The following is an 8,410-nucleotide window of genomic DNA, read 5'->3' as shown; positions in this document are numbered from 1 at the left end:
TATACAGCAGCCAAATCCATCAGAAGCAGTATTAAATACACCTATTTGCCACATCACTGCCATTGGCACAGGAAGTTGCAAGTCTTTACACAGCAAGAATAAATCCAAGGAAATGAAGTCTGTCATATCCCTAAAGTATCGGCCCACTCCACAGCAGTGTTAGCATCAACATTTAGAGCTGATGAAGGGCTGGTTCTACAGCAAAGCATCTTTGGCTTCCAACTATCTCACCTCCCTAAAACAGCTTATTGCAATTTTCTGCTATGATAAAGAACAGTAATAACATTCACAGTGTACATCCTCCACATGCTAAAGCATCAAGGCACCCTCTCAGACCTCACACTTTTCTGGTTACTATAAAGGAGACTAAGAAATGCAAGCAAAGAATGGTAACATTCAGAAATGTTATAATTTAGTTATGTAAAGCAGTGAGAAATATGAGGGGGAGGGAATAAGAAGAGGTTCTGTGACTCACTGGCAATACGGAAAAACAAAAGAAAGGGAACAAGCAACACAGAAGGCTGAGGTATAACAAGAGGGGGTTTTCTGACTTCACTCTTCCCGTTTTCAGATACTTACCAGGATTTATTTCAGGTTAGTTAACAACCAGGGGCAGGGGATGGAAATCACAAGAAAAAAATGGGGGGAAAAATAAGGAAAGAGCAGGTTAAAGAAGTTAAGTTTTGATGAATTAAACATTCAAGTTTGCAGAACCTGATAAAAATTGATTACTTTGGAAGCTAGCCAAAGCAATCTCTAAATCACTTCAGAACTCAGGTGGGAGAAGAGATTTTGTAGAGGACTGAAGAAAGGCAACCATGGCACGTATGGGAAACAGCAGAACACAGGGACTTACTTGGCATCCATTCCCACCTGGATATTTGGAAAAATACTTCTGCAAATTGGTATAAAATCAAATTATAGACACTTCTTGGATAATAGTGTCATAAGAAGCATGGAACAGAACTGATTAAATCATGTTCCCCCCCCCCCCCCCCAGAGTAACTGGCTTAAGGAAAAAGAGATAATAGTATCTGTGATACATCCTGACTATTAATGCTGGTAAATATGACATTGAGGGGCAAACTGTGAAAGTTTTATCTAATTGAAAAAAGTGCAAGCTGTATCAATTTAAAGCTGCCCTTTTAGAATAATTATCAATTGTTAGCTCTCAAATCAGGGAGGTATTTCAAACTCCATTCTCAAAGAACCTGAGAATGGTCGTTATTCAAGACCTTACATTAAAATTTTGGATTAAAGGGGTGTAAAATCAGGGGAAGAACTGTAATTTTAAGAGAATGCAGTGAGGATTCAAGAATTACCTAAAAATCAAAGTGAAATTCACTCCAGAGAAGCGGCAAGGAGACACCAAAAACACACATACAAATAGAAAATAGGCATCTAGTAGAACAGCATAAAGATCTGGAGACCAGTGCTTGTATGAGCTAGCCAGCTGATTCATTCCCAAAATACTTCCTAGGATCTACTGATAGCAATATCTTATGTCATATAAGAAGGTGATGATCAGCATCTGTTTGGTGCTCTTAAAATGGAGTACTGCATTGAGTTTTCAGTACCACACTTCAGATACAACGTGGACAAACTGGAGACTATACCACAGCACAGCTAAAATGATGAACTATTTCATCTTCATGATCAGTGAGTAAAGGTTAGAAAATTGTGTTATTTTTTCCTAGAAAAAGAACAGGGGCAGAGGCTGTGCGTCTAACAGCAGAGGATGGTGTAGTCTTAATTTTCCCTTGCATGTAATTTTGCTAGGAAGAAACAGTGATAGTTTTCTCCATTTTTCCACTGGGAAAGAAATAATGAGCTTACCTCCAATCAACAAAACTGTTTAAACAGAATGAAAAAAAAGTTATCAAAACAGTTAAGGAGAGTAAAGCCCTAGAGATTTCATTATTAAATGTTTTTAAAACCCAAACTGTTTATAAGAGACACACTGAGGCACAGTAGTGATACCTCAAGGGAAGAGGATGACTCAGTTGGCTGCGCTACAGGAAATCCTGGTAAACTGTATGCCATTACAAGAGACAAGAAGCCAGACACAAGAGATTCAATCCAGCCAATGAAGCAAGTCTGGAGTAGCTGCCTGTGCATCACATAAGATGCAGGACTCCTGCCAGCCCTGCTTGCAATTACTGTGCCCAGGGGCTTGTGTCTTTTAGCTTCCAGAATTACATGACCTGGAATTAAGAGCAGTGCTCCAGAAATAATTGCCAACAGTTTCTCCTTCAGTTTGTTTATTAAACTGCATACATTAAAAAGGCTGCTGATTAGACTGCCCAACAGCATGGGAGAGTGATTCCAGAGAGCAAAAATATTGCTGCTGTCTTCCTGGACATATTTCTCCCACAGGAAGGAAATGCTGTGCCAACTTGTAAACAAATTAGCATTTTAATAACTGGCAGTGTATCACTATACATAATGACAGTGACAAGTTTTATAGAAGTTATTATACATCACCAAATAACATGGTGATTTTTACATAAAAATACGGGAAAGATGTCTACTTATCAGGGCTATTAATTTAATGCAAATTAATACATATTTAAACTGCAGCTCATTAACTACAACCCTGAAGCTGCTTGCCAGAACGGTCCTGAGCAAAACTGCCAATGAGTCTTTAGTGATGCTTCCTTCTTCTAATATGTTTTACTTGAATAAACTATCAAATTGATCATGCTTAAATAAACACATGCACTGAACTTGTGTCACGCTTCAAGTTCAATTACAGCTTTCTTGATACAAGTCCCAGAGGAAAGGCCAAACCACCCAAAGCCACAGAGATGTTGCTTGAATTAATCACATATTCAAAGGCACAGTCAAAAGACAGCACTGGACTGAGGGCAGGGCTGGCCTCACTCATTCAAGACTGCATGAGGTAAGAGACATTAAGAAAAAGAAGTTTTAAAAACTTTGCAAGACATGGAAGTGACACTGGTGGTTTCAGCACTTCCAATGATTAGTTTTCCATACCTAGTTTGCAAAGGGACCCAAAACCAGGTGTGCCAAAATATGCTAAGCAAGTCGCACAAATTAGTGATGATTAATGTAATTACAAAGCAATACAATTCCTGAAGTGTGAGGGGGTTGGGTTTTTTTAATTCATCAACCAGTTTAAACATTGAAATACTCTGCATTTCTAATGCTGATCAGTATTAGAAAAATAATTTAAAACATGAGCCACTGCCAAGTAAGAAATATCAACTACTGATAATGTGAATCCTGCAAAATCTAAAATAAAGTGGAGAACTGCATGTCCACTCTTGAGGTTTATTCTCTGGCAATTACAAGGCAGATCCTACTGACAGTAGAGCCCTGACTGTTGCTCTCCCTCTGTCTTTGGCTACTGCAAAGAAATCCTGACAGCTCTTATGAGGGACTGTTACACCCAACTTGCAGGGGAGCACAGCATTCGTCACTTGGAGCTGCAGTGTCTCCCACCTCCACACCTAAGTGCTGGGACTCATGACTTCCCTATAAAAGAAAATGATTAGTTGTTGGGCTAGAGAGCAGGACAGAAAGGTCAAAATTCAGCATCACTGCTGGAGTGGGTGGTCAAACGCCCCTGCAGAACGACTGCACTCTCCTGTGCAAACCGATAACTAGACAGGGTAAAACATCAAGACAAATGTGAGGACGGCTCCCCTCTATCATTGTTTGACTGCTTTTCCTATTTTGTGGGATCAGACAACTGCATACCAAGACTTCAACAGCCATCTTGTACACTGGTAACATACTGGCCAACTCAACAGGCAAATCTGTCAAATCTTGTGGGCCCCACATCAAAAGAAAAGGCAAGGCCCTCACTATCTGCCATGCAAAAAACAGAGCTCAGGTGTTGAGAACAGGCCTCAAACTCAGACAAGGGGGTCTGAGGCAATAGCACTGCTGATCCCACAGTCCCCTCTTGACAAAGGTAAAAGCAGGGCAACAGCCAGTTGGGCAAGCACAGCCCTACAGAACAGTACTGGTGGGAGCAAGCACTCACAGCACCACCTCTATTTATATCGGCCGCCCCTTCTTGCCTCTCACTCACGCAAAGCAGGAGCGGGTGCCTGCAGTTACAGCAAGGCCAAGTGCAGCACGTAGCCTCTTGGGCTTGGCTTGCTCACAGACTCTGCAGCCACAGGATGTCCCTCAGTTCCCACCACTGACCTGGGCTGATGGGAACAGCCCCTGCACACAGTTGGCTCTGCTCACAGCACCCTAGTTCAGGCCTCTCCATGGCCCCCAGGGAATGACATGGGTGGAACTGCAAGGGACATGGGAGGATACCTGCAGACAGACCAACCAGCTCCTTGCAGAAAGGGGCACTACAGAGAGCCAAGTGCCTTGGGGCACCAGGGCCTCACTGCCTTCCTAGGGCATCTTCTCTCCAGCCCTGCATGGCCTCAGCTGCAGTTTGAGTGTCTTCTGCAATGTCACAGATGCTGTCTCAGGAGCTTCATCCATATCCCACTGATGTCACTGCTCAGCTCTGACCTGCTGAAATTATTTCTGCCCGCAGCAGGAGCCATTCAGCTCCTCACATACCCACATTAAATATGTCAGCAATTTGACTCTCAAGCCTGCAATACGTATCATAGCATCGAGAGAACAGGCTCTCTTGTGGCTGGAACACAACTGCAGCAACCGCTATACATTCACTCAAGTCCCCAGGTCCATGGCTGGCTCTGAGCAAAGGCAGAAACTTCAGAAGACATACAAGAAGGATCTGAGCTTCACAAAACTTCTGATGTGGTTGAAGATGAGCACTGTAGAAGGAATAAGGGAGGTGAGCATGTGATGAAAAAGGAAAAGTTACTGCAATAAATACAGCACTGGCACTAAGTGTCTGCCCTGTGCAATGCAGGCAGTCCGAGAGTAACCTCTGAGCTCAGATTTTGTGCAGCCTAACCTTTGCAATCAGCATCTGGTATCATGTCTTGAATTTACCTACTACCTCTGCTTGAGTACTCCAAACACCCTGTGCTTCTCTGCTTTTATTAGGAAAGCCACCCAAACGGCATGTCTGACAGAAAGAAGAATGAAAGACCAGGCACATTTGCACTGTCACCCCTGAGGTACTATCAGCCCCTACAACTCTAATCCACCTAATGTAATTTTCCTGGGAACCTCCCTGAACATTGATCTAATAAGCATGTTTTCAGAAACTCCCTTATAGAAAAAGGGGTAGATGAAGCACACTTTCAGAAATGTATCCAGCTTCAGTAACAAAACCACACCAGCTACATCAAAAGCAGGCAAAACCTACTCATTCAACCAGCCTCAAGGACTTCTCATACCTTGTCCCAAATTCTCAATGAGATGGTCATCTGACTCAGAGTTTCTCATCTCCTTCCCTCCAAATTCTTTCTTTCTTGTTCTCTATAGAGCCTGACAGGTCTGAACTCATTTCCCACAAGACTTTTTTTTTTTTAATGAAACCTTAATGGGAAAGGAAAGAAACAATTAGACTAAATTCACTTCTCAAGCCATCTCAGAGGTGCTCCTCCCTCAGCTTCCCTGCCCCATCACACCCTTCCCTGCTACAGGCCTCACTCTGCCAAACCACTCCCACACCTTTCAGGCAGCCCCTCCTGCCTTCCTTTCCCAGCTCCCATTGCCTCTCTAGAGCAACACCCTTTCACAAACCTCTCAGCACCAAGGACCTACACAAAATAACATTCCTCTCCCCTCCTGCCATCCATAGTGATGCCCCTTTCTCTGCCTCACTTTCATTCACAGGGCAGGCACCCTTTGCCTGGCTGATAGGAGAGCAAAGGGCCAACCTACCACCACCAGTGAGCCACAGAGATCAACACTGTCATGGCTAAGACCAGTTCACAGATGCATGCCCATGCAGCTCCAACAGTGACTTGGAGCCTGGGTTTGAGGACACCACATCATGTTTGGCCCAGGGTTACCAGCTCATGAATGAGTACAGGTCCCTCCCCACCTCTTGCACCCACCCATCTGCACTCCCATCCCAGCATCTGCTCACAAATTCTTCCTCCCCCCCACTCCAGCTCCATCCAAATCCAGATGAGTTCAGTAAGGCACAAGGCGCACCAGGCAGACATGAGCCACAGCAAGAGCATCCCTTTCTACTAGCCTAGATCCCACCTCCAAACTACAAAGCCATCTCTTAGCAGACAATGGGAACATGGCAGCCACTAGGACCTCCCAAGGCCTTGCCACAAGTCTACCCTGCAGATACACAGGAGCCAGCTCAGACACTACCTGCACAGGACCTCAGCAGCAGGCACCTTCAGCAGGGCTGAAAATCCTCTCAGTAGTGTGAGGCTACTCAAACTGCTGCTACTCGGCAGGACCGCTAGCAGTCCTGCAGAGCCATGTGCTGTCACTAAGTGCAGCAGAAAGCTACAGCTTTATATGCAGTACCATGTAGACATACCTATGTCTACACAACCTGCTGCCACAGCAGCCAATGCACCCCAGGATCCCCAGAAAAAAAAGGAAACTACCTTGATTACAGCCTCATCCTTACTTTTACATGGTGGCTGCCTTCCCACAACCTGCTACACATTAGACTCCTTACCCATGTCAAGTCTGCACTTCCCACAATGACTGATCAGGGAACACAAATCAATAGCAAATATAGCCATGAAGATAACATCCACAGGAGGGAAGAAAAAAAAAAAAAAAAAAAAAAAAAAAAAAGCACTTCTCTGAATGTCCCTTGCTCTAAAATGAGAACATAATGTAAAGCCAACATTCCTGTCCATTCCACCCGTTCTGTGATGCTACACACAGCTCAGCTGATATACATGAATGCTACAAGAAATGGTAATAATTACTGTCTGCTGAGCAAAGCTTTTCTGATCTTTCCTGCTTTTTAAAGTACAGTCTGTCTAAAAACTACTGCTAAATTAGAAGGCTAATTTATTTCCTCTGAAAGGGCTTGCCCACATACAAATGTTTTTTATGCTTTTACAACATTCATATCCCCTCCCCAAACCTTCACAGGTCACTACTGTACTACTCTATCGATGTCACCAAATTATTCTGCACAAGCTCTGCCACACACAACATACCAGGGCTGTCAGTAGTGTTTTCTTTGAAAATAGCAATCAACAGCAATCCCGGTCAATTTTTGCTCCATTCTTACCTTCACTAGTTAATTTTCATCTGTTTCAGCAGGTATATGATAATCTCTCTGGGCTCAGTGTGCTGCTTGACTGAGGCTTTGTACTCTGCTTAACTGATCACACAGGTTAACATATAAAGGAAGTAAAGAGCTTTGTAAACTAGGTACAATAAATAACTGGTTCTGCTAACACTTTAGGTTGAATGACAACCCTGCATGGCAGCAATATTCTTCAGTAAGGTCTTCCCTCCCACATTGTGCATTTCCAGAGCACCAGCAATGATCACAGTCCTGAATTCTCTCCAGCCTCAGGGTGTCACTGAACTTAATCTCAGTCCCTGTGGTTTGTCCCTTACAGTTCTCTGAACAGGAAACATAACTCCAAACAAGCAAGACTCTAAACAACCCCTTCTATGTTACTTGAGAGAAGTCTTCCCATTTCTTTTCTGCTAGCTCAAAATACATATACCTATTAATGAATTCTGTGATTTCCTGAACATTTATATTTCCAAAAGGGAGAAAACATCTTGGTGTAACATAGGGAATATTTTAGTTTCCATGAAAAATGATAACAGGAGGAAATTTAATGTTCCTTTTCCAGATGGATCATCTTTCCCATTCTAGACACAGAAATTCTATGTCAAACCCTTGGGAATGAGGGTTTTTTTTAAGCTGCTTTTATCAAGAGACCTCTACTGTAATAAAGATAAATATTTTTTCCTTTCCAGTGATACTGCATTTCATTCTGCATCAGCAAGCATTTAGGACTGACCTTACAAGAGAACACCACAGCTATACATTGTCACTATTTACAGTCCAAGAAATCCATGGGTCAGGTCCCCTACAGAAGAACAGCCCTCCTTTTCCCTCCATCCACATCATGACTACAGCCTGAGATGCAGCTGCAATGCAGTCATTACCATGACTGCTGCTTACTCAAACTTACCAGAACAGTGTTAAAACATCCATCTCCAGGATGCTCTTACAGTGGCACAAAGCTTAGTGTGAGCTGTAAAACCCATGAGCAGAGTGGGCACCGCTTAGCTCACACTGAGCTCTGTGTGATGATACCACAGGAGCTAACACTATTCCTGAGCATAAATTGCAAAATGCCAACCTGAAACCATACCCCTCACACCACCACCCTCTCCCCCCACAAAAGACAAGAACAGAAAATGAAGAGCCTTGTGTGTTGATAATAATGTGAACTTGGGGACAGTGGAGAGCAGATTTTTTAGTCAGGGCCATCAGAGAACTACTCTGGACTTAAGTTTTACATGGGAGCCAGCTCTCATT

Source organism: Dromaius novaehollandiae, chromosome 1 (assembly GCF_036370855.1).
Source record: "Dromaius novaehollandiae isolate bDroNov1 chromosome 1, bDroNov1.hap1, whole genome shotgun sequence".
Taxonomy (NCBI): domain Eukaryota; kingdom Metazoa; phylum Chordata; class Aves; order Casuariiformes; family Dromaiidae; genus Dromaius; species Dromaius novaehollandiae.
Note: the sequence above shows the minus strand (reverse complement) of the source record.